Source organism: Coturnix japonica, chromosome 32, assembly GCF_054131305.1.
Source record: "Coturnix japonica strain WE chromosome 32, WE-NBRP24, whole genome shotgun sequence".
NCBI classification, from domain to species: domain Eukaryota; kingdom Metazoa; phylum Chordata; class Aves; order Galliformes; family Phasianidae; genus Coturnix; species Coturnix japonica.
Window position 1 is genome coordinate 5,925,620 of NC_140694.1, and position 26,228 is coordinate 5,951,847.

A 26,228-nucleotide genomic window follows, 5' to 3' on the forward strand; every position below is an offset into this window, starting at 1 on the left:
ACCCATAGGGGCCCAAAGAGACCCCATAGCACCCCATAGCTACTCCATAGTGCCCCATAGCAGCCCATGGAGCCTCATAGACACTCCATTGTGCCCCAGAGCACCCTATTGCACCCCATAGGGACCCATAGACACAGCATACTGCTCCATAGAGCCCCATAGACACCCCATAGTTCCCCACAGCACCCCATAGCAGCCCACAGTGCCCCATAGACACCACATAAGGCCCTACAGCCACACCATAGAGCCCAATTGAACCAAATAGACACCCCATACCGCTCCATACTGCCTGTAGACACCCCATAGAGCCCCATAGAAACTCACTGAACCCCATACAGACCCCATGCAGACCCCATAGAGCCCCACAGACAACCCATAGATCCCCAAAGACACCCCATAGACTCCCCATAGAGCCCCATAGGGACCTCATAGCGCCCCATAGAAACTCCATTCTTCCGCATAGAGCCCCATAGCAAACCATAGCACCCCATAGTCACCCATAGCGCCCCATAGGAACCCAAGGATACCCCAAAGCACCCCATAGCCACCCTACAGCACCGCATATCCACCCCATAGAGCCCCATAGACACCACATAGTGACCCATAGGGGCCCAAAGAGACCCCATAGTACCCCATAGCTACTCCATAGTGCCCCATAGCTGCCCATGGAGCCTCATAGACACTCTCTTGTGCCCCACAGCGCCCCATTGCACCCCATAGAGACCCATAGACACCCTATACTGCTCCATAGAGCCCCATAGCACCCCATAGTGCCTCACAGCACCCCATAGCACAACATAGTGCCACATAGACACCACATAAGGACATATAGCCGCGCCATAGAGCCCCACAGACATCCCATAGAGCCCCGTAGGCAACCCATTGTGCCCCATAGAGCTCCCATAGCCACCCATAGAAACTAATTTACCAAATAGACACACCATAGCGTTCCATAGACACCCCATAGAAGCCTCAGAACGCCCCATAGAGCTCCATAGGCACCCCATAGAGCCCCATAGAGAACCCATAGAGGCACATAGCAACCCATAGGGGGGACATTGGGACACATAGGGACACATAGTGACCCATAGGGAGACACTGGGACCCATAGGGTGACATTGGGACACATAGGGACACCATGGATTACATGGTTGATACAACCCATGTTGTATGTTTTCATGTTTATCAACATGGTTGATGTGGGTCAGATCTATGGGGCAGGAGCTGCTGTGGGGCACATGTGGGTCAGATCTATTGGGCCGGAGGTGCTGTGGGGCTGATGTAGGAAAGATCTATGGGGCAGGAGATGCTTTGGGGCAGATGTGGGTCAGGTCTATTGGGCTGGAGCTGCTGCGGGGCACTTGTGGGTCAGATCTATGAGGCAGGGGCTGCTGTGGGTTAGAACTATGGGGCAGGAACAAATGTGGGCCTGATGTTGGTCAGATTTATGGAGCAGGAGCTGCTGTGTTGCAGATGTGGGTCAGATCTATGGTGCAGGAGCTGATGTGGGGCAGATGTAGGGCATATCTATGGGGCAGGAGCTGCTGTGAGGCTGATGGGTGTTAGACCTATGGGGAGGAGCTGCTGTGGTGCAGATGTGGGTCACGTCTATGGGGCGGGAGATGCTGTGTGGCTGATGTGGGTCAAATCTATGGGGCAGGAGCTGCTTTGGGGCTGATGGTGGTTAAATCTATCGGGCAGGAGCTGCTGTGAGGCGCATGTGCGTCAGATCTATGGGACAGGAGTTGCTGTTGGGCAGATGTGGGACATAACTATGGGGCAAAATCTGCTGTGGGGCTGATGTGGGTAATATCTATGAGACAGGAGCTGCTGTGGTTCAGATCTATGGGGCAGGAGCAGCTCTGGGGCACATGTGGGTCAGATCTATGTGTTAGGAGCTGCTGTGGGGCACATGTGGGTCAGATCTATGGGGCAGGAGCTGCTGTCGAGATGATGTGGGTCAGATCTTTGGGTAGGAGCTGATGTGGGGCAGATCTGGGTAAGATGTATGGGGCAGGAGCTGCTGTGGGTCAAATGTGGGTCAGATCTATGGGGCAGGAGCTGCTGTGGGGCAGATGTGGGTCTGATCTATGGGGCAGGAGATGCTGTGGGGCAGATGTGGGTCAGATCTATGGGGCAAAGGCTGCTGTGTGGCAGATGTGGGTCAGATCTATGGGGCAGGAGCTGCTGTGGGTCAGATGTTGGTCAGATCTATAGGTCAGGAGCTGCTGTGGCTGATGTGGGCCAGTTCTATGGGGCAGGAGATGCTGTGACTCAGATGTATGAGGCAGGAGCTGCTGTGGGGCAGATGGGGGTCAGATCTATGGGGCAGGAGATGCTGTGGAGCAGATGTGGGTCAGATCTATAGGTCAGGAGCTGCTGTGGCTGATGTGGGCCAGTTCTATGGGGCAGGAGATGCTGTGAGTCAGATGTATGAGGCAGGATCTGCTGTGGGGCAGATGGGGGTCAGATCTATGGGGCAGGAGATGCTGTAGAGCAGATGTGGGTCAGATCTATGGGGCAGGAGCTGCTGTGGGGCAGATGTGGGTCAGATCTATGGGGCAGGAGCTGCTGTCGAGATGATGTGGGTCAGATCTTTGGGTAGGAGCTGCTGTGGGGCAGATCTGTGTAAGATGTAAGGGGCAGGAGCTGCTGTGGGGAATATGTGGGTCAGATCTATGGGGCAGGAGATGCTGTGAGGCAGATGTGGGTCAGATCTATGGGGCAAAGGCTGCTGTGTGGCAGATGTGGGTCAGATCTATGGGGCAGGAGCTGCTGTGGGGCAGATGTGGGTCAGAACTATGGGGCAAATGCTGCTCTGTGGCAGATGTGGGTCAGATCTATGGGGCAGGAGCTGCTGTGGGTCAGATGTGGGTCAGATCTATAGGTCAGGAGCTGCTGTGGCTGATGTGGGCCAGTTCTATGGGGCAGGAGATGCTGTGAGTCAGATCTATGAGGCAGGAGCTGCTGTGGGGCTGATGTGTATCAGGTCTATGGGGCAGGAGCTGCTGTGTGGCTGATGCGGGTCAGATCTATGGGCAGGAGGTGCAGTGGAGATGATGTAGGTCAGATCTGTGGTGTAGGAGCAGCAGTGGGGCAGAAGTGTGTCAGATCTTTAGGGAGGATCTGCTGTGGGGCAGATGTGGGTCAGATCTATGGGGCAGGAGCTGATGTGGGGCAGATGTAGGGCATATCTATGGGGCAAAGGCTGCTGCGTGGCAGATGTGGGTCAGATCTATGGGGCAGGAGCTGCTGTGGGTCAGATGTGGGTCAGAACTATGGGGCAGGAGCTGCTGTGGCTGATGTGGGCCAGTTCTATGGGGCAGGAGATGCTGTGAGTCAGATGTATGAGGCAGGAGCTGCTGTGGCAGATGGGGGTCAGATCTATGGGGCAGGAGATGCTGTGGAGTAGATGTGGGTCAGATCTATGGGACAGGAGCTTCTGTGGGGCAGATGTGGGTCAGATCTATGGGCAGGAGATGCTGTGCTGCACATGTTGGTAGGGTCTATGGGGCAGGAGCTGCTGTGGGGCAGATGTGGGTCAGATCTATGGGGCAGGAGCTGCTGTGGGGCTGATGTTGGTCAGATCTTTGGGGCAGCAGCTGCTGTGGAGCAGATCTGGGTAAGATCTATGTCGCAGGAGCTGCTGTGGGGCAGACGTGGCACATATCTATGGGGCAAAATTTGCTGTGGGGCTGATGTGGGTCAGATCTATGGGGCAGGATCTCCTGTGGGGCTGATGTGGGTCAAATCAATGGGGCAGAGCTGCTCTGGGGCACATGTGGGTCAGATCTATGGAGCAGGAACTGCTGTGGGGCAGATTTGAATCAGATCTATAGGGCAGGAGCTGCTGTGGGTCAGATCTATGGGCAGGAGCTGCTGTGGGGCACATGTGAGTTAGATCTATGGGGCAGGAGATGGTGTGGGGCAGATTTGGGTCAGATGTATGGGTCAGGAGCTGCTGTGTTGCTGATGAGGGTCAGATCTATGGGGCATGGGCTGCTGTGGTTCAGATCTACGGGACTGGAGCTGCAGTGGAGCACATGTGGGTCAGATCTATGGGGTAGAAGCTGTTGTGGGGCTGATGGGGGTCATATCTATGGGGCAGGAGCTGCTTTGGGGCTGATGGTGGTTAGATCTATATGGCAGGAGCTGCTGTGGGGCACATGTGGGTCAGACCTATGGGGCAGGAGCTGCAGAGGGGATGATGTAGGTCAGATCTATGGGGCAGGAGTTGCTGTGGGGAATATGAGGGACATATCTATGGTGCAAAATCTGCTGTTGGACTGATGTGAGTCAGATCTATGAGTTTGGAGCTGCTGTGGGGCACATGTGGGTCAGATCTATGGGGCAGGAGATGCTGTGGGGCTGATGGTGGTTAGAACTATGTGGCAGGAGATGCTGTGGGTCAGATCTATGGGGCAGGAGCTGCTGTGGGGAACATGTGGGTCAGGTCTATGGGGCAGGAGTTGCTGTTGGGCAGATGTGGGTCAGATCTATGGGGCAGGAGATGCTGTTGGGCAGATGTGGGGCATAACTAAGGGGCAAAATCTGCTGTGGGGCTGATGTGGGTTAGATCTATGAGACAGGAGCGGCATTGGTTCAGATCTATGGGGCAGGAGCAGCTCTGGGGCACATGTGGGTCAGATCTATGTGTTAGGAGCTGCTGTGGGGCACATGTGGGTCAGATCAATGGGGCAGGAGATGCTGTGGGGCAGATGTGGGTCAGATCTATGGGGCAGGAGTTGCTGTTGGGCAGATGTGGGGCATAACTATGGGGCAAAATCTGCTGTGGGGCTGATGTGGGTCAGATCTATGAGACAGGAGCTGCTGTGGTTCAGATCTATGGGGCAGGAGCAGCTCTGGGGAACATGTGGGTCAGATCTATGTGTTAGGAGCTGCTGTGGGGCACATGTGGGTCAGATCTATGGGGCAGGAGCTGCTCTGGGTCAGATGTGGGTCAGATCTATAGGTCAGGAGCTGCTGTGGCAGATGTGGGCCAGTTCTATGGGGCAGGAGATGCTGTGAGTCAGATGTATGAGGCAGGAGCTGCTGTGGGGCAGATGGGGGTCAGATCTATGGGGCTGGAGATGCTGTGGAGCAGATGTGGGTCAGATCTATGGGTCAGGAGATGCTGTGGAGCATATGTGGGTCAGATCTATGGGGCAGGAGCTGCTGTGGGGCAGATGTGGGTCAGATCTATGGGGCAGGAGCTGCTGTGGAGCAGATGTGGGTCAGATCTATGGGCAGGAGCTGCTGTGCTGCACATGTTGGTAGGGTGTATGTGTTAGGAGCTGCTGTGTGGCACATGTGGGTCAGATCTATGGGGCAGGAGATGCTGTGGGGCTGATGTTGGTCAGATCTTTGGGGCAGCAGCTGCTGTGGAGCAGATCTGTATAAGATCTATTTCGCAGGAGCTGCTGTGGGGCAGACGTGGCACATATCTATGGGGCAAAATCTGCTGTGGGGCACATGTGAGTTAGATCTACGGGGCAGGAGATGCTGTGGGGCAGATGTGGGTCAGATCTATGGGGCAAAGGCTGCTGTGTGGCAGATGTGGGTCAGATCTATGGGGCAGGAGCTGCTGTGGGTCAGATGTGGGTCAGATCTATAGGTCAGGAGCTGCTGTGGCTGATGTGGGCCAGTTCTATGGGGCAGGAGATGCTGTGAGTCAGATGTATGAGGCAGGAGCTGCTGTGGGGCAGATGGGGGTCAGATCTATGGGGCAGGAGATGCTGTGGAGCAGATGTGGGTCAGATCTATGGGGCAGGAGCTGCTGTGCTGCACATATTGGTAGGGTCTATGGGGCAGGAGCTGCTGTGGGGCAGATGTGGGTCAGATCTATGGGGCAGGAGCTGCTGTGGGGCTGATGTCGGTCAGTTCTTTGGGGCAGCAGCTGCTGTGGAGCAGATCTGGGTAAGATCTATGTCGCAGGAGCTGCTGTGGGGCAGACGTGGCACATATCTATGGGGCAAAATCTGCTGTGGGGCTGATGTGGGTCAGATCTATGGGGCAGGATCTCCTGTGGGGCTGATGTGGGTCAAATCAATGGGGCAGAGCTGCTCTGGGGCACATGTGGGTCAGATCTATGGAGCAGGAGCTGCTGTGGGGCAGATTTGAATCAGATCTATAGGGCAGGAGCTGCTGTGGGTCAGATCTATGGGCAGGAGCTGCTGTGGGGCACATGTGAGTTAGATCTATGGGGCAGGAGATGGTGTGGGGCAGATTTGGGCCAGATGTATGTGTCAGGAGCTGCTGCGTTGCTGATGATGGTCAGATCTATGGGGCATGGGCTGCTGTGGTTCAGATCTACGGGACTGGAGCTGCAGTGGAGCACATGTGGGTCAGATCTATGGGGTAGAAGCTGTTGTGGGGCTGATGGGGGTCATATCTATAAGGCAGGAGCTGCTGTGGGGCTGACTTGGGTCAGATCTATGGGGCAGGAGCTGCTTTGGGGCTGATGGTGGTTAGATCTATATGGCAGGAGCTGCTGTGGGGCACATGTGGGTCAGACCTATGGGGCAGGAGCTGCAGAGGGGATGATGTAGGTCAGATCTATGGGGCAGGAGTTGCTGTGGGGAATATGAGGGACATATCTATGGTGTAAAATCTGCTGTTGGACTGATGTGAGTCAGATCTATGAGTTTGGAGCTGCTGTGGGGCACATGTGGGTCAGATCTGTGGGGCAGGAGATGCTGTGGGGCTGATTTGGGTCAGATCTATGTGGCAGGAGATGCTGTGGGTCAGATCTATGGGGCAGGAGCTGCTGTGGGGAACATGTGGGTCAGGTCTATGGGGCAGGAGCTGCTGTGGGCACATGTGGGTCACACTGGGACCCATATGGGGACAAAGGGAGACATCATAGTGACTCATAGAGACCTATTGGGACCAATAGGGACCCAAAGAGAGACATAGAGTCCCCATAGAAACCCATGGAGACCCCATAGAGGCACAAAGTGACACATAGAGGGACACCAAGACCCATAGAAACCAGATAGAGACTCCATATAGACACATAGGAACACATAGAGACCCACTGGGACACTGAGACCACATATAGACTCATAGGGACACATTAGGAGCCATTAAGACCCATAGGGACACATAGGACGACTTTGAAACTTATAGATACCCAAAGGAAGACATTTGGGCCCAGAGATAACCATAAGAGACCCCATAGAGACCCCATAGGGGCACATAGCAACCCATAGGGGAAACATTGGGACACATAGGTACACATTGTGACCCGTAGGAAGACACTGGGACCCATAGGGGGACATTGGGACACATAGGGACCCAATGAATTACAGTGGGGGACAGTGAGACCCATAGAGATACATAAGGACCCCGCTGAGACTCATAAGAGACCCCATAGAGGCACCTAGGGACCACATTGAAACTCATAGATACTTGTAGGAAGACATTTGGGCCCAGAGATATCCATAAGAGACCCACAGAGACCCCATAGAGGCACATAGCAACCCATAGGGGGGACATTGGGACACGCAGGGAAACATTCTGACCCATAGGGAGACACTGGGACCCATATGGGGACATTGGGACACATAGGGACCCCTTGGACTACAGTGGGGGACAGCCAGACCCATAGAGACACATAGAAACCCCGCTGAGACCCATAAGAGACCCCATAGAGGCACATAGGGACCACATTGAAACCCATAGATAGCTATAGGAAGATATTTGGGCCCAGAGATACCCATAAGAAACCACATACAAGCACATAGCAACCCATAGGGGGGACATTGGGACACATAGTGACCCATAGGGGGACATTGGGACACATAGGTACACATAGGGAGACACTGGGACCCATAGGGGGACATTGGGACACATAGTGACCCCATGGATTAAAGTGGGGGACAGTCAGATCCATCGAGACACATAGGGACCCTGCTGAGACCCATAAGAGACCCCATAGAGGAACATAGCAACCCATAGGGGGGACATAGGGACACATAGGGACACACCGTGACCCATGAGGAGACACTGGATCCCATAGGGGGACAATGGGACACATAAGGACCCCATGGATTACAGTGGGGGACAGTGAGACCCATAGAGACACATAGGGAACCCGCTGAGACCCATAAGAGACCCCATAGAGGCACATAGGGACCTAATGTAACCCATAGATACCCACACGGAGACATTTGGGCCCAGAGCTATCCATAAGAGAGCCCATTGAGGCACATAGCAACCCATAGGGGGGACATTGGGACACATAGGGACACATAGTGACCCATAGGGAGACACTGGGACCCATATGGGGATATTGGGACACATAGGGACCACATGGATTACAGTGGTGGACAGTGAGACCCATAGAGACACATAGGGACTTCGTTGAGACCCATAAGAGACCCCATAGAGGCACATAGGGACCACATTGAAACCCATAGATACCCTTAGGAATACATTTGGGACGATAGTTACCCATAAAAGACCCCATAGAGACCCCATAGAGGCACATAGCAAACCATAGTGGGGACATTGGGACACATAGGGACCCCATAGAGAGACATAGAGACATATAGGGACCCATTTAGAGGCATAATAACCCCATAGAGTCCTATAGGGACACCCAGAGATCCATAGGGAAACATTGGGACCCACAGGGGCTGTGTGGGAGATTGGGAATCACAGCCTGAACCTCTGATTAATCAGCTGAGGCAAGTGTGGGGTCAGCTGCGGGAGCACAGGTGAGAGTCATGGAGCTGTGCTCCCGGGAGGGCTGGAGCTCGACTCCACCTCCTCTGAGACCTCATTTAAGGGCTGACCCTCACTCGAGCCGCTTTCCATTATCTTTCCGAGCTCCCTGTTACCGGGTGAGGTCCCAGAAGACTGGAGGCTTGCCAACGTGACTCCCATTTCCAAGCAAGGTTGTCAGGAGGATCCGGGCAACTCCAGGCCTGTTAGCCTGACCTCGGTGCCAGGGAAGGGAATGGAACGAATTGTCTTGAGGGAGATGACAGATGCGGCAGGTGTGGGATGAGCAGGAGATCAGACCTAGCCAGCATGGGTTCGTGAAGGGCAGCTCCTGCTTGACCAATCTGATCTCCTTCTACGATCCTGTGACCCATCTGATGGATGAAGGAAAGAAAGAAAGGCTGTTGATGTGCTCTACTTGGACTTCAGCAAAGCCTTCACAACTGTCTCCCATGCTATTCTCCTACAAAAGCTGGCAGCCCTTTTCCAACCTTGAGAATTCTGTGATTCTGTGAGGCAGCATCTCTTGGACATCGCTCTGCAGTGAAGACCGCCCCAGCTTCCTCAGCGAAGGCATCACCACTGGTGAGTTTCTCTCTCGCTTAGAACCTCTGTACATTTGTTACCATCTTTGTTACCATCTGTAGAGTTACCACCTAGACAGGGGGACATAGAGAGACACTGGGACCCCTAGGGACCCATAGAGATCCAGAGGAAGACATTGGGACCCATAGGGACACATAGAGAGACACTGGGACCCATAGGGACACATAGAGACCCATAGACGGTCATTGGGAGCCATAAGGATAAATTGAGACCCATAGAGACCCCATTGAGACCCATAGTGCCTCAAAGAAACCCATAGCGACCCCATAGTCACCCATAGCGCCCCATAGGAACACAAAGATACCCCATAGAGCCCCATAGTGACCCATAGGGGCCCAAAGAGACCCCATAGCACCCCATAGCTACTCCATAGTGCCCCATAGCAGCCCATGGAGCCTCATAGACACTCCATTGTGCCCCAGAGCACCCCATTGCACCCCATAGGGACCCATAGACACAGCATACTGCTCCATAGAGCCCCATAGACACCCCATAGTTCCCCACAGCACCCCATAGCAGCCCACAGTGCCCCATAGACACCACATAAGGCCCTACAGCCACACCATAGAGCCCAATTGAACCAAATAGACACCCCATATCGCTCCATACTGCCTGTAGACACCCCATAGAGCCCCATAGAAACTCACTGAACCCCATACAGACCCCATGCAGACCCCATAGAACCCCACAGACAACCCATAGATCCCCAAAGACACCCCATAGACTCCCCATAGAGCCCCATAGGGACCTCATAGCGCCCCATAGAAACTCCATTCTTCCGCATAGAGCCCCTTAGCAAACCATAGCACCCCATAGTCACCCATAGCGCCCCATAGGAACCCAAGGATACCCCAAAGCACCCCATAGCCACCCTACAGCACCGCATAGCCACCCCATAGAGCCCCATAGACACCACATAGTGACCCATAGTGACCCATAGGGGCCCAAAGAGACTCCATAGCACCCCATAGCTACTCCATAGTGCCCCATAGCAGCCCATGGAGCCTCATAGACACTCTCTTGTGCCCCACAGCGCCCCATTGCACCCCATAGAGACCCATAGACACCCTATACTGCTCCATAGAGCCCCATAGCACCCCATAGTGCCTCACAGGACCCCATAGCACAACATAGTGCCACATAGACACCACATAAGGACATATAGCCGCGCCATAGATCCCCACAGACATCCCATAGAGCCCCGTAGGCAACCCATTGTGCCCCATAGAGCTCCCATAGCCACCCATAGAAACTAATTTACCAAATAGACACACCATAGCGTTCCATAGACACCCCATAGAAGCCTCAGAACGCCCTATAGAGCTCCATAGGCACCCCATAGAGCCCTATAGAGAACCCATAGAGGCACATAGCAACCCATAGGGGGGACATTGGGACACATAGGGACACATAGTGACCCATAGGGAGACACTGGGACCCATAGGGTGACATTGGGACACATAGGGACACCATGGATTACATGGTTGATACAACCCATGTTGTATGTTTTCATGTTTATCAACATGGTTGATGTGGGTCAGATCTATGGGGCAGGAGCTGCTGTGGGGCACATGTGGGTCAGATCTATTGGGCCGGAGGTGCTGTGGGGCTGATGTAGGAAAGATCTATGGGGCAGGAGATGCATTGGGGCAGATGTGGGTCAGGTCTATTGGGCTGGAGCTGCTGCGGGGCACTTGTGGGTCAGATCTATGAGGCAGGGGCTGCTGTGGGTCAGATCTATGGGGCAGGAACAAATGTGGGCCTGATGTTGGTCAGATTTATGGAGCAGGAGCTGCTGTGTTGCAGACGTGGGTCAGATCTATGGTGCAGGAGCTGATGTGGGGCAGATGTAGGGCATATCTATGGGGCAGGAGCTGCTGTGAGGCTGATGGGTGTTAGATCTATGGGGAGGAGCTGCTGTGGTGCAGATGTGGGTCACGTCTATGGGGCGGGAGATGCTGTGTGGCTGATGTGGATCAAATCTATGGGGCAGGAGCTGCTTTGGGGCTGATGGTGGTTAAATCTATGGGGCAGGAGCTGCTGTGAGGCGCATGTGCGTCAGATCTATGGGGCAGTAGTTGCTGTTGGGCTGATGTGGGACATAACTATGGGGCAAAATCTGCTGTGGGGCTGATGTGGGTAAGATCTATGAGACAGGAGCTGCTGTGGTTCAGATCTATGGGGCAGGAGCAGCTCTGCGGCACATGTGGGTCAGATCTATGTGTTAGGAGCTGCTGTGGGGCACATGTGGGTCAGATCTATGGGACAGGAGCTGCTGTCGAGATGATGTGGGTCAGATCTATGGGTAGGAGCTGCTGTGGAGCAGATCTGGGTAAGATGTATGGGGCAGGAGCTGCTGTGGGTCAGATGTGGGTCAGATCTATGGGGCAGGAGCTGCTGTGGGGCAGATGTGGGTCAGATCTATGGGGCAGGAGCTGCTGTGGGGCAGATGTGGGTCTGATCTATGGGGCAGGAGCTGCTGTGGGGCAGATGTGGGTCAGATCTATGGGGCAGGAGCTGCTGTGGGGCAGATGTGGGTCTGATCTATGGGGCAGGAGATGCTGTGGGGCAGATGTGGGTCTGATCTATGGGGCAGGAGATGCTGTGGGGCAGATGTGGGTCAGGTCTATGGGGCAAAGGCTGCTGTGTAGCAGATGTGGGTCAGATCTATGGGGCAGGAGCTGCTGTGGGTCAGATGTGGGTCAGATCTATGGGGCAGGAGCTGCTGTGGCTGATGTGGGCCAGTTCTATGGGGCAGGAGATGCTGTGAGTCAGATGTATGAGGCAGGAGCTGCTGTGGGGCAGATGGGGGTCAGATCTATGGGGCAGGAGATGCTGTGGAGCAGATGTGGGTCAGATCTATGGGGCAGGAGATGCTGTGGGTCAGATGTGGGTCAGATCTATAGGTCAGGAGCTGCTGTGGCTGATGTGGGCTAGTTCTATGGGGCAGGAGATGCTGTGAGTCAGATGTATGAGGCAGGAGCTGCTGTGGGGCAGATGGGGGTCAGATCTATGGGGCAGGAGATGCTGTGGAGCAGATGTGGGTCAGATCTATGGGGTAGGAGATGCTGTGGGGCAGATGTGGGTCAGATCTATGGGCAGGAGCTGCTGTGCTGCACATGTTGGTAGGGTCTATGGAGCAGGAGCTACTGTGGGGCAGATGTGGGTCAGATCTATGGGGCAAGTGCTGCTGTGGGGCTGATGTTGTTCAGATCTTTGGGGCAGCAGCTGCTGTGGAGCAGATCTGGGTAAGATCTATGTCGCAGGAGCTGCTGTGGGGCAGACGTGGCGCATATCTATGGGGCAAAATCTGCTGTGGGGCTGATGTGGGTCAGATCTATGGGGTAGGAGCTGCTGTGGGGCAGATGTGGGTCAGATCTATGGGGCAGGAGCTGCTGTGGCTGATGTGGGCCAGTTCTATGGGGCAGGAGATGCTGTGGGTCAGATGTATGAGGCAGGAGCTGCTGTGGGGCAGATGGGGGTCAGATCTATGGGGCAGGAGATGCTGTGGAGCAGATGTGGGTCAGATCTATGGGGCAGGAGCTGCTGTGGGGCAGATGTGGGTCAGATCTATGGGGCAGGAGCTGCTGTCGAGATGATGTGGGTCAGATCTTTGGGTAGGAGCTGCTGTGGGGCAGATCTGTGTAAGATGTAAGGGGCAGGAGCTGCTGTGGGGCAGATGTGGGTCAGATCTATGGGGCAGGAGCTGCTGTGGGGCAGATGTGGGTCAGAACTATGGGGCAAATGCTGCTCTGTGGCAGATGTGGGTCAGATCTATGGGGCAGGAGCTGCTGTGGGTCAGATGTGGGTCAGATCTATAGGTCAGGAGCTGCTGTGGCTGATGTGGGCCAGTTCTATGGGGCAGGAGATGCTGTGAGTCAGATGTATGAGGCAGGAGCTGCTGTGGGGCAGATGGGGGTCAGATCTATGGGGCAGGAGCTGCTGTGGGTCAGATGTGGGTCAGATCTATGGGGCAAAATCTGCTGTGGGGCTGATGTTTGTCAGATCTATACATCAGGAGCTGCTGTGGCAAATGTAGGCCAGTTCTATGGGGCAGGAGATGCTGTGGGTCAGATGTATGAGGCAGGAGAAGCTGTAGGGCAGATGGGGGTCAGATCTATGGGGCAGGAGCTGCGGTGGAGCAGATGTGGGTCAGATCTATGGGGCAGGAGCTGCGGTGGAGCAGATGTGGGTCAGATCTATGGGGCAGGAGCTGCTGTGGGGCAGATGTGGGTCAGATCTATGGGGCAAATGCTGCTTTGTGGCAGATGTGGGTCAGATCTATGGGGCAGGAGCTGCTGTGGGGCAGATGTGTGTAAGATGTAAGGGGCAGGAGCTGCTGTGGGGCAGAAGTGGGTCAGATCTATGGGGCAAATGCTGCTTTGTGGCAGATGAGGGTCAGATCTATGGGCAGGAGCTGCTGTGGCTGATGTGGGCCAGTTCTATGGGGCAGGAGATGCTGTGAGTCAGATGTATGAGGCAGGAGCTGCTGTGGGGCAGATGGGGGTCAGATCTATGGGGCAGGAGATGCTGTGGGGCAGATGTGGGTTAGATCTATGGGCAGGAGCTGCTGTGCTGCACATGTTGGTAGGGTCTATGGGGCAGGAGCTGCTGTGGGGCAGATGTGAGTCAGATCTATGGGGCAGGAGCTGCTGTGGGGCTGATGTTGGTCAGATCTTTGGGGCAGCAGCTGCTGTGGAACAGATCTGGGTAAGATCTATGTCGCAGGAGCTGCTGTGGGGCAGACGTGGCACATATCTATGGGGCAAAATCTGCTGTGGGGCTGATGTGGGTCAGATCTATAGGTCAGGAGCTGCTGTGGCTGATGTGGGCCAGTTCTATGGGGCAGGAGATGCTGTGAGTCAGATGTATGAGGCACGAGCTGCTGTGGGGCAGATGGGGGTCAGATCTATGGGGCAGGAGATGCTGTGGAGCAGATGTGGGTCAGATCTATGGGGCAGGAGATGCTGTGGAGCAGATGTGGGTCAGATCTATGGGGCAGGAGATGCTGTGGGGCAGATGTGGGTCAGATCTATGGGCAGGAGCTGCTGTGCTGCACATGTTGGTAGGGTCTATGGAGCAGGAGCTACTGTGGAGCAGATCTGGGTAAGATCTATGTCGCAGGAGCTGCTGTGGGGCAGACGTGGCGCATATCTATGGGGCAAAATCTGCTGTGGGGCTGATGTGGGTCAGATCTATGGGGCAGGAGCTGCTGTGGCTGATGTGGGCCAGTTCTATGGGGCAGGAGATGCTGTGGGTCAGATGTATGAGGCAGGAGCTGCTGTGGGGCAGATGGGGGTCAGATCTATGGGGCAGGAGATGCTGTGGAGCAGATGTGGGTCAGATCTATGGGGCAGGAGCTGCTGTGGGGCAGATGTGGGTCAGATCTACGGAGCAGGAGCTGCTGTCGAGATGATGTGGGTCAGATCTTTGGGTAGGAGCTGCTGTGGGGCAGATCTGTGTAAGATGTAAGGGGCAGGAGCTGCTGTGGGGCAGATGTGGGTCAGATCTATGGGGCAGGAGCTGCTGTGGGGCAGATGTGGGTCAGAACTATGGGGCAAATGCTGCTCTGTGGCAGATGTGGGTCAGATCTATGGGGCAGGAGCTGCTGTGGGTCAGATGTGGGTCAGATCTATAGGTCAGGAGCTGCTGTGGCTGATGTGGGCCAGTTCTATGGGGCAGGAGATGCTGTGAGTCAGATGTATGAGGCAGGAGCTGCTGTGGGGCAGATGGGGGTCAGATCTATGGGGCAGGAGCTGCTGTGGGTCAGATGTGGGTCAGATCTATGGGGCAAAATCTGCTGTGGGGCTGATGTTTGTCAGATCTATAGGTCAGGAGCTGCTGTGGCAAATGTAGGCCAGTTCTATGGGGCAGGAGATGCTGTGGGTCAGATGTATGAGGCAGGAGCTGCTGTGGGGCAGATGGGGGTCAGATCTATGGGGCAGGAGATGCTGTGGGGCTGATGTTGGTCAGATCTTTGGGGCAGCAGCTGCTGTGGAACAGATCTGGGTAAGATCTATGTCGCAGGAGCTGCTGTGGGGCAGACGTGGCACATATCTATGGGGCAAAATCTGCTGTGGGGCTGATGTGGGTCAGATCTATAGGTCAGGAGCTGCTGTGGCTGATGTGGGCCAGTTCTATGGGGCAGGAGATGCTGTGAGTCAGATGTATGAGGCACGAGCTGCTGTGGGGCAGATGGGGGTCAGATCTATGGGGCAGGAGATGCTGTGGAGCAGATGTGGGTCAGATCTATGGGGCAGGAGCTGCTGTGGGGCAGATGTGGGTCAGATCTATGGGGCAGGAGCTGCTGTGGGGCAGACGTGGCAAATATCTATGGGGCAAAATCTGCTGTGGGGCAGATGTTGGTCAGATCTATAGGTCAGGAGCTGCTGTGGTTCAGATCTATGGGGCAGGAGCAGCTCTGAGGCACATGTGGGTCAGATCTATGTGTTAGGAGCTGCTGTGGGGCACATGTGGGTCAGATCTATGGGGCAGGAGCTGCTGTCGAAATGATGTGGGTCAGATCTATGGGGCAGGAGCTGCTGTGGGGCAGATGTGGGTCAGATCTATGGGGCAGGAGATGCTGTGGGGCAGATGTGGGTCAGATCTATGGGGCAAAGGCTGCTGTGTGGCAGATGTGGGTCAGATCTATGGGGCAGGAGCTGCTGTTGGGCAGATGTGGGTCAGATCTATAGGTCAGGAGCTGCTGTGGCTGATGTGGGCCAGTTCTATTGGGCAGGAGATGCTGTGAGTCAGATGTATGAGGCAGGAGCTGCTGTGGAGCAGATGTGGGTCAGATCTATAGGTCTGGAGCTGCTGTGGCTGATGTGGGCCAGTTCTATGGGGCAGGAGATGCTGTGAGTCAGATGTATGAGGCAGGAGCTGCTCTGGGGCAGATGGGGGTCAGATCTATGGGGCAGGAGATGCTGTGGAGCAGATGTGGGTCAGATCTATGGGGCAGAAGCTGCTGTGGGGCAGATGTGGGTTAGATCTATGGGCAGGAGCTGCTGTGGGGCAGATGTGGGTCAGATCTATGGGGCAGGAGATGCTGTGGAGAAGATGTGGGTCAGATCTATAGGTCAGGAGCTGCTGTGGCTGATGTGGGCCAGTTCTATGGGGCAGGAGATGCTGTGAGTCCGATGTATGAGGCAGGAGCTGCTGTGGGGCAGATGTGGGATAGATCTATGGGCAGGAGCTGCTGTGCTGCACATGTTGGTAGGGTCTATGGGGCAGGAGCTGCTGTGGGGCAGATGTGGGTCAGATCTATGGGGCAGGAGCTGCTGTGGGTCAGATGTGGGTCAGATCTATAGGTCAGGAGCTGCTGTGGCTGATGTGGGCCAGTTCTATGGGGCAGGAGATGCTGTGAGTCAGATGTATGACGCCGGAGCTGCTGTGGGGCAGATGGGGGTCAGATCTATGGGCAGGAGCTGCTGTGGGGCAGATGTGGGTCAGATCTATGGGGCAGGAGCTGCTGTGGGGCAGATGTGGGTTAGATCTATGAGACAGGAGCTGCTCTGGTTCAGATCTATGGGGCAGGAGCAGCTCTGGGGCACATGTCGGTCAGATCTATGTGTTAGGAGCTGTTGTGGGGCACATATGGGTCAGATCTATGGGGCAGGAGCTGCTGTCGAGATGATGTGGGTCAGATCTTTGGGTAGGAGCTGCTGTGGGGCAGATCTGGGTAAGATGTGTGGGGCAGGAGCTGCTGTGGGTCAGATGTGGGTCAGATCTATGGGGCAGGAGCTGCTGTGGAGCAGATCTGGGTAAGATCTATGTCGCAGGAGCTGCTGTGGGGCAGACGTGGCACATATCTATGGGGCAAAATCTGCTGTGGGGCAGATGTGTGTCAGCTCTATAGGTCAGGAGCTGCTGTGGCTGATGTGGGCCAGTTCTATGGGGCAGGAGATGCTGTGAGTCAGATGTATGAGGCAGGAGCTGCTGTGGGGCACATGTGGGTCAGATCTATGTGTTAGGATCTGCTGTGGGGCAGATGGGGGTCAGATCTATGGGGCAGGAGATGCTGTGGAGCAGATGTGGGTCAGATCTATGGGGCAGGAGCTGCTGTGGGTCAGATGTGGGTCAGATCTATAGGTCAGGAGCTGCTGTGGCTGATGTGGGCCAGTTCTATGGGGCAGGAGATGCTGTGAGTCAGATGTATGACGCCGGAGCTGCTGTGGGGCAGATGGGGGTCAGATCTATGGGTAGGAGCTGCTGTGGGGCAGATGTGGGTCAGATCTATGGGGCAAGAGCTGCTGTGGGGCTGATGTGGGTCAGATCTATGGGGTAGGAGCTGCTGTGGGGCAGATGTGGGTTAGATCTATGGGGCAGGAGATGCTGTGGGGCAGATGTGGGTCAGGTCTATGGGGCAAAGGCTGCTGTGTGGCAGATGTGGGTCAGATCTATGGGGCAGGAGCTGCTGTGGGGCAGATGTGGGTCAGATCTATAGGTCAGGAGCTGCTGTGGCTGATGTGGGCCAGTTCTATGGGGCAGGAGATGCTGTGAGTCAGATGTATGAGGCAGGAGCTGCTGTGGGGTAGATGGGGGTCAGATCTATGGGGCAGGAGATGCTGTGGAGCAGATGTGGGTCAGATCTATGGGGCAGGAGCTGCTGTGGGGCAGATGTGGGTTAGATCTATGGGCAGGAGCTGCTGTGGGTCAGATGTGGGTCAGATCTATAGGTCCGGAGCTGCTGTGGCTGATGTGGGCCAGTTCTATGGGGCAGGAGATGCTGTGAGTCAGATGTATGAGGCAGGAGCTGCTGTGGGGCAGATGGGGGTCAGATCTATGGGGCAGGAGATGCTGTGGAGCAGATGTGGGTCAGATCTATGGGGCAGGAGCTGCTGTGGGGCAGTTGTGGGTCAGATCTATGGGCAGGAGCTGCTGTGCTGCACATGTTGGTAGGGTCTATGGGGCAGGAGCTGCTGTGGGGCAGATGTGGGTCAGATCTATAGGTCAGGAGCTGCTGTGGCTGATGTGGGCCAGTTCTATGGGGCAGGAGATGCTGTGAGTCAGTTGTATGAGGCAGGAGCTGCTGTGGGGCAGATGGGGGTCAGATCTATGGGGCAGGAGATGCTGTGGAGCAGATGTGGGTCAGATCTATGGGGCAGGAGCTGCTGTGGGGCAGATGTGGGTCAGATCTATGTGTTAGGAGCTGCTGTGGGGCACATGTGGGTCAGATCTATGGGGCAGGAGATGCTGTGGGGCTGATGTTGGTCAGATCTTTGGGGCAGCAGCTGCTGTGGAGCAGATCTGGGTAAGATCTATGTCGCAGGAGCTGCTGTGGGGCAGACGTGGCACATATCTATGGGGCAAAATCTGCTGTGGGGCTGATGTGGTTCAGATCTATGGGGCAGGATCTCCTGTGGTGCTGATGTGGGTCAAATCAATGGGGCAGAGCTGCTCTGGGGCACATGTGGGTCAGATCTATGGAGCAGGAGCTGCTGTGGGGCAGATTTGAATCAGATCTATAGGGCAGGAGCTGCTGTGGGTCAGATCTATGGGCAGGAGCTGCTGCGGGGCGCATATGAGTTAGATCTATGGGGCAGGAGATGGTGTGGGGCAGATTTGGGTCAGATGTATGGGTCAGGAGCTGCTGTGTTGCTGATGAGGGTCAGATCTATGGGGCAGGAGATGCTGTGGGGCAGATGTGGGTCAGATCTATGGGGCAAAGGCTGCTGTGTGGCAGATGTGGGTCAGATCTATGGGGCAGGAGCTGATGTGGGGCAGATGTAGGGCATATCTATGGGGCAGGAGCTGCTGTGAGGCTGATGGGTGTTAGATCTATGGGGAGGAGCTGCTGTGGTGCAGATGTGGGTCACGTCTATGGGGCGGGAGATGCTGTGTGGCTGATGTGGATCAAATCTATGGGGCAGGAGCTGCTTTGGGGCTGATGGTGGTTAAATCTATGGGGCAGGAGCTGCTGTGAGGCGCATGTGGGTCAGATCTATGGGGCAGTAGTTGCTGTTGGGCTGATGTGGGACATAACTATGGGGCAAAATCTGCTGTGGGGCTGATGTGGGTAAGATCTATGAGACAGGAGCTGCTGTGGTTCAGATCTATGGGGCAGGAGCAGCTCTGCGGCACATGTGGGTCAGATCTATGTGTTAGGAGCTGCTGTGGGGCACATGTGGGTCAGATCTATGGGACAGGAGCTGCTGTCGAGATGATGTGGGTCAGATCTATGGGTAGGAGCTGCTGTGGAGCAGATCTGGGTAAGATGTATGGGGCAGGAGCTGCTGTGGGTCAGATGTGGGTCAGATCTATGGGGCAGGAGCTGCTGTGGGTCAGATGTGGGTCAGATCTATGGGGCAAAGGGTGCTGTGTGGCAGATGTGGGTCAGATCTATGGGGCAGGAGCTGATGTGGGGCAGATGTGGGTCAGATCTATGGGGCAGGAGATGCTGTGGGGCAGATGTGGGTCAGATCTATGGGGCAAAGGCTGCTGTGTGGCAGATGTGGGTCTGATCTATGGGGCAGGAACTGCTGTGGTTCAGATCTATGGGGCAGGAGCAGCTGTGAGGCACATGTGGGTCAGATCTATGGTTTAGGTGCTGCTTTGGGGAAAATGTGGGTCAGATCTATGGGGCAGGAGATGCTCTGGGTCTGATGTGGGTCAGATCTATGGGGCAGGAGATGCTGTGAGTCAGATCTATGAGGCAGGAGCTGCTGTGGGGCTGATGTGTGTCAGGTCTATGGGCAGGAGCTGCAGTGGAGATGATGTAGGTCAGATCTGTGGTGTAGGAGCAGCAGTGGGGCAGATGTGTGCCAGATCTTTGGGGAGGATCTGCTGTGGGTCTGATGTGGGTCAGATCTATGTTGCAGGAGCCGATGTGGGGCAGATGTAGGGCATATCTATGGGGAGGAGCTGCTGTGGTGCAGATGTGGGTCAAATCTATGGGGCAGGAGATGCTGTGTGGCTGATGTGGGTCAGATCTATGGGGCAGGAGCTGCTGTGGGGCAGATGTGGGTCAGATCTATGGGCAGGAGCTGCTGTGCTGCACATGTTGGTAGGGTCTATGGGGCAGGAGCTGCTGTGGGGCAGATGTGGGTCAGATCTATGGGGCAGGAGCTGCTGTGGGGCTGATGTTGGTCAGATCTTTGGGGCAGCAGCTGCTGTGGAGCAGATCTGGGTAAGATCTATGTCGCAGGAGCTGCTGTGGGGCAGATGTGGCACATATCTATGGTGCAAAAATGCTGTGGGGCTGATGTGGGTCAGATCTATGGGGCAGGATCTCCTGTGGGGCTGATGTGGGTCAAATCAATGGGGCAGAGCTGCTGTGGGGCAGATGTGGGTCAGATCTATGGAGCAGGAGCTGCTGTGGGGCAGATTTGAATCAGATCTATAGGGCAGGAGCTGCTGTTGGTCAGATCTATGGGGCAGGAGCAGCTCTGGGGCACATGTGGGTCAGATCTATGTGTTAGGCGATGGTGTGGGGCAGATTTGGGTCAGATGTATGGGTCAGGAGCTGCTGTGTTGCTGATGAGGGTCAGATCTATGGGGCATGGGCTGCTGTGGTTCAGATCTACGGGACTGGAGCTGCAGTGGAGCACATGTGGGTCAGATCTATGGGGTAGAAGCTGTTGTGGGGCTGATGGGGGTCATATCTATAAGGCAGGAGCTGCTGTGGGGCTGACTTGGGTCAGATCTATGGGGCAGGAGCTGCTTTGGGGCTGATGGTGGTTAGATCTATATGGCAGGAGCTGCTGTGGAGCACATGTGGGTCAGACCTATGGGGCAGGAGCTGCAGAGGCGATGATGTAGGTCAGATCTATGGGGCAGGAGTTGCTGTGGGGAATATGAGGGACATATCTATGGTGCAAAATCTGCTGTTGGACTGATGTGAGTCAGATCTATGAGTTTGGAGCTGCTGTGGGGCACATGTGGGTCAGATCTATGGGGCAGGAGATGCTGTGGGTCAGATCTATGGGGCAGGAGCTGCTGTGGGGAACATGTGGGTCAGATCTATGGGGCAGGAGATGCTGTGGGGCAGATGTGGGTCAGATCTATAGGTCAGGAGCTGCTGTGGCTGATGTGGGCCAGTTCTATGGGGCAGGAGATGCTGTGAGTCAGATGTATGAGGCAGGAGCTGCTGTGGGGCAGATGGGGGTCAGATCTATGGGGCAGGAGCTGCTGTGGAGCAGATGTGGGTCAGATCTATGGGGCAGGAGATGCTGTGGGGCAGATGTGGATCAGATCTATGGGGCAAAGGCTGCTGTGTGGCAGATGTGGGTCAGACCTATGGGGCAGGAGCTGCAGAGGGGATGATGTAGGTCAGATCTATGGGGCAGGAGCTGCTGTGGGGAACATGTGGGTCAGGTCTATGGGGTAGGAGTTGCTGTTGGGCAGATGTGGGTCAGATCTATGGGGCAGGAGTTGCTGTTGGGCAAATGTGGGGCATAACTATGGGGCAAAATCTGCTGTGGGGCTGATGTGGGTCTGATCTATGGGGCAAAGGCTGCTGTGTGGAAGATGTGGGTCAGATTTATGGGGCAGGAGCTGCTGTGGGTCAGATGTGGGTCAGATCTATGGGGCAAAGGCTGCTGTGTGGAAGATGTGGGTCAGATCTATGGGGCAGGAGCTGCTGTGGGTCAGATGTGGGTCAGATCTATGGGGCAGGAGCTGCTGTGGGGCTGATGTGGGTCAGATCTATAGGTCAGGAGCTGCTGTGGCTGATGTGGGCCAGTTCTATTGGGCAGGAGATGCTGTGAGTCAGATGTATGAGGCAGGAGCTGCTGTGGGGCAGATGGGGGTCAGATCTATGGGGCAGGAGATGCTGTGGAGCAGATGTGGGTCAGATCTATGGGGCAGGAGCTGCTGTGGGGCAGATGTGGGTTAGATCTATGAGACAGGAGCTGCTGTGGTTCAGATCTATGGGGCAGGAGCTGCTGTGGGGCAGATGTGGGTCAGATCTATAGGTCAGGAGCTGCTGTGGCTGATGTGGGAAAGTTCTATGGGGCAGGAGATGCTGAGAGTCAGATGTATCAGGCAGGAGCTGCTGTGGGGCAGATGGGGGTCAGATCTATGGGGCAAACGCTGCTGTGTGGCAGATGTGGGTCAGATCTGTGGGGCAGATGTGGGTCAGATCTATGGGGCAGGAGATGCTGTGGGGCAGATGTGGGTCAGATCTATGGGGCAAAGGCTGCTGTGTGGCAGATGTGGGTCAGATCTATTTGGCAGCAGCTGCTGTGGGGCAGATGTGGGTCAGATCTATGGGCAGGAGCTGCTGTGCTGCACATGTTGGTAGGGTCTATGGGGCAGGAGCTGCTGTGTGGCAGATGTGGGTCAGATCTATGGGGCAGGAGCTGCTGTGGGGAACATGTGGGTCAGATCTATGGGGCAAAATCTGCTGTGAGGCTGATGTGGGTCAGATCTATGGGGCAGGAGCTGCTGTGGCTGATGTGGGCCAGTTCTATGGGGCAGGAGATGCTGTGAGTCAGATGTATGACGCAGGAGCTGCTGTGGGGCAGATGGGGGTCAGATCCATGGGGCAGAAGATGCTGTGGAGCAGATGTGGGTCAGATCTATGGGGCAGGAGCTGCTGTGCTGCACATGTTGGTAGTGTCCATGTGTTAGGAGCTGCTGTGGGGCACATGTGGGTCAGATCTATGGGGCAGGAGCTGCTGTGGGGCAGATGTGGGTCAGATCTATGGGGCAGGAGCTGCTGTGGGTCAGATGTGGGTCAGAACTATGGGTCAGGAGCTGCTGTGGCTGATGTGGGCCAGTTCTATGGGGCAGGAGATGCTGTGAGTCAGATATATGAGGCAGGAGGTGCTGTGGGTCAGATGGGGGTCAGATCTATGGGGAAGGAGCTGCTGTGGGTCAGATGTGGGTCAGATCTATGGGGCAGGAGCTGCTGTGCGGCAGATGTGTGTCAGATCTATGGGCAGGAGTTGCTGTGCTGCACATGTTGGTAGGGTCTATGGGGCAGGAGCTGCTGTGGGGCAGATGTGGGTCAGATCTATGGGGCAGGAGCTGCTGTGGGGCTGATGTTGGTCAGATCTTTGGGGCAGGAGCTGCTGTGGAGCAGATCTGTATAAGATCTATGTCGCAGCAGCTGCTGTGGGGCAGACGTGGCACATATCTATGGGGCAAAATCTGCTGTGGGGCTGATGTGGGTCAGATCTATGGGGCAGGATCTCCTGTGGTGCTGATGTGGGTCAAATCAATGGGGCAGAGCTGCTCTGGGGCACATGTGGGTCAGATCTATGGAGCAGGAACTGCTGTGGGGCAGATTTGAATCAGATCTATAGGGCAGGAGCTGCTGTGGGTCAGATCTATGGGCAGGAGCTGCTGCGGGGCACATGTGAGTTAGATCTATGGGGCTGGAGATGGTGTGGTGCAGATTTGGGTCAGATGTATGGGTCAGGAGCTGCTGTGTTGCTGATGAGGGTCAGATCTATGGGTCAGGAGCTGCTGTGGGGCAGATGTGGGTCAGATCTATGGGGCAGGAGCTGCTGTGGGGCAGATGTGGGTCAGAACTATGGGTCAGGAGCTGCTGTGGCTGATGTGGGCCAGTTCTATGGGGCAGGAGATGCTGTGAGTCAGATGTATGAGGCAGGAGCTGCTGTGGGGCAGATGGGGGTCAGATCTATGGGGCAGGAGATGCTGTGGAGCAGATGTGGGTCAGATCTATGGGGCAGGAGCTGCTGTGTGGCACATATGGGTCAGATCTATGGGCAGGAACTGCTGTGCTGCACATGGTGGTAGGGTCTATGGGGCAGGAGCTGCTGTGGGGAAGATGTGGGTCAGATCTATGGGGCAGGAGATGCTGTGGAGCAGATGTGGGTCAGATCTATGGGGCAGGAGCTGCTGTGGAGCAGATCGGGGTAAGATCTATGTCGCAGGAGCTGCTGTGGGGCAGACGTGGCACATATCTATGGGGCAAAATCTGCTGTGGGGCTGATGTGGGTCAGATCTATGGGGCAGGATCTCCTGTGGGGCTGATGTGGGTCAAATCAATGGGGCAGAGCTGCTCTGGGGCACATGTGGGTCAGATCTATGGAGCAGGAGTTGCTGTGGTGCAGATTTGAATCAGATCTATAGGGCAGGAGCTGCTGTGGGTCAGATCTATGGGCAGGAGCTGCTGTGGGGCAGATTTGAATCAGATCTATAGGGGAGGAGCTGCTGTGGGTCAGATCTATGGGCAGGAGCTGCTGTGGGGCACATGTGAGTTAGATCTATGGGGCAGGAGATGGTGTGGGGAAGATTTGGGTCAGATGTATGGTTCAGGAGCTGCTGTGTTGCTGATGAGGGTCAGATCTATGGGGCATGGGCTGCTGTGGTTCAGATCTACGGGACTGGAGCTGCAGTTGAGCACATGTGGGTCAGATCTATGGGGTAGAAGCTGTTGTGGGGCTGATGGGGGTCGTATCTATAAGGCAGGAGCTGCTGTGGGGCTGACTTGTGTCAGATCTATGGGGCAGGAGCTGCTTTGGGGCTGATGGTGGTTAGATCTATATGGCAGGAGCTGCTGTGGGGCAGATGTGGGTCAGACCTATGGGGCAGGAGCTGCAGAGGGGCTGATGTAGGTCAGATCTATGGGGCAGGAGTTGCTGTGGGGAATATGAGGGACATATCTATGGTGCAAAATCTGCTGTTGGACTGATGTGAGTCAGATCTATGAGTTTGGAGCTGCTGTGGGGCACATGTGGGTCAGATCTATGGGGCAGGAGATGCTGTGGGGCTGATGGTGGTTAGAACTATGTGGCAGGAGATGCTGTGGGTCAGATCTATGGGGCAGGAGCTGCTGTGGGGAACATGTGGGTCAGGTCTATGGGGCAGGAGTTGCTGTTGGGCAGATGTGGGTCAGATCTATGGGGCAGGAGATGCTGTTGGGCAGATGTGGGGCATAACTATGGGGCAAAATCTGCTGTGGGGCTGATGTGGGTTAGATCTATGAGACAGGAGCTGCATTGGTTCAGATCTATGGGGCAGGAGCAGCTCTGGGGCACATGTGGGTCAGATCTATGTGTTAGGAGCTGCTGTGGGGCACATGTGGGTCAGATCTATGGGGCAGGAGATGCTGTGGGGCAGATGTGGGTCAGATCTATGGGGCAGGAGTTGCTGTTGGGCAGATGTGGGGCATAACTATGGGGCAAAATCTGCTGTGGGGCTGATGTGGGTCAGATCTATGAGACAGGAGCTGCTGAGGTTCAGATCTATGGGGCAGGAGCAGCTCTGGGGCACATGTGGGTCAGATCTATGTGTTAGGAGCTGCTGTGGGGCACATGGGGGTCAGATCTATGGGGCAGGAGATGCTGTGGGGCAGATGTGGGTCAGATCTATGGGGCAAAGGCTGCTGTGTGGCAGTTGTGGGTCAGATGTATGAGGCAGGAGCTGCTGTGGGTCAGATGTGGGTCAGATCTATAGGTCAGGAGCTGCTGTGGCTGATGTGGGCCAGTTCTATGGGGCAGGAGATGCTGTGAGTCAGATGTATGAGGCAGGAGCTGCTGTGGGGCAGATGGGGGTCAGATCTATGGGGCAGGAGATGCTGTGGGTCAGATGTTTGTCAGATCTATGGGGCAGGAGATGCTGTGGTGCAGATGTGGGTCAGATCTATGGGGCAAAGGCTGCTGTGTGGAAGATGTGGGTCAGATCTATGGGGCAGGAGCTGCTGTGTGTCTGATGTGGGTCAGATCTATAGGTCAGGAGCTGCTGTGGCTGATGTGGGCCAGTTCTATGGGGCAGGAGATGCTGTGAGTCAGATGTATGAGGCAGGAGCTGCTGTGGGTCAGATGTGGGTCAGATCTATAGGTCAGGAGCTGCTGTGGGTCAGATGTGGGTCAGATCTATAGGTCAGGAGCTGCTGTGGCTGATGTGGGCCAGTTCCATGGGGCAGATGCTGTGAGTCAGATGTATGAGGCAAGAGCTGCTGTGGGGCAGATGTGGGTCAGATC